Source organism: Nanorana parkeri, unplaced genomic scaffold (assembly GCF_000935625.1).
Source record: "Nanorana parkeri isolate BGI_ZX_2015 unplaced genomic scaffold, ASM93562v1 scaffold180, whole genome shotgun sequence".
NCBI lineage: Eukaryota > Metazoa > Chordata > Amphibia > Anura > Dicroglossidae > Nanorana > Nanorana parkeri.
The window spans coordinates 1,122,689-1,123,320 of NW_017306448.1; the positions used below are offsets into that span (position 1 = coordinate 1,122,689).

The 632-nt window shown below is 39.2% G+C and overlaps 1 protein-coding gene across 1 annotated transcript in view; it reads left to right on the forward strand.

Moving 5' to 3' along the window:
* The window catches only part of DOK7 (docking protein 7), a 108,803-nt gene that overhangs the window by 22,318 nt on the left and 85,853 nt on the right, over nucleotides 1-632 (forward strand). The window lies entirely within an intron of this gene.

A 632-nucleotide genomic window follows, 5' to 3' on the forward strand; every position in this document is an offset into this window, starting at 1 on the left:
TAGACAGTATGCGATTCTATATAGAGCATGCATGCATGGTAACATTTCATAACTTGCCTTTTTGTGACCCACCATCCTACTTATCATTCCTATGTATCGGTCCAAATGATATCCTTCTGTATTGACTGTGGCCCATATACTGAGACGTGGTAGCATCTTATTGTTGCTTAGTGTGGCTATTGAAATCCTCCCTGAGAATAGCAGGAATAATGAACGTATGCTTTTGGACTTCTTGTCATAGAACAATTATGTTTTCTTTTTGCTCTCTACTTCGAATTAAGCACAGACATTTCTGCAGTTCTTTTGCATAGTGCAAGTCAGTGACCAGAACTGGTTCTGTTTGCCGCATTTTGGCACTACATGTCCATAGAAGTATGCTATGAGAAAGTAAGTATTTGCAAAGTAGAGTAGACTGTGCAGCAAGATCACTTTGACACATTTGGCCAGCTTGAACATGTAATGCAATATGTGTGAACCAAGAATCCCTCTTTTTATGCAAAAGTTTGCTGGAAATACATAAGGGTGAATAGCAGTATGCAGATGGATAGTTCAGAATCATCTGTTTGCCATATTACCAGAGACCCTGTCTGTTCTTGTGGGCACATGAGATCTTCAATTGGTTTATCAAACAC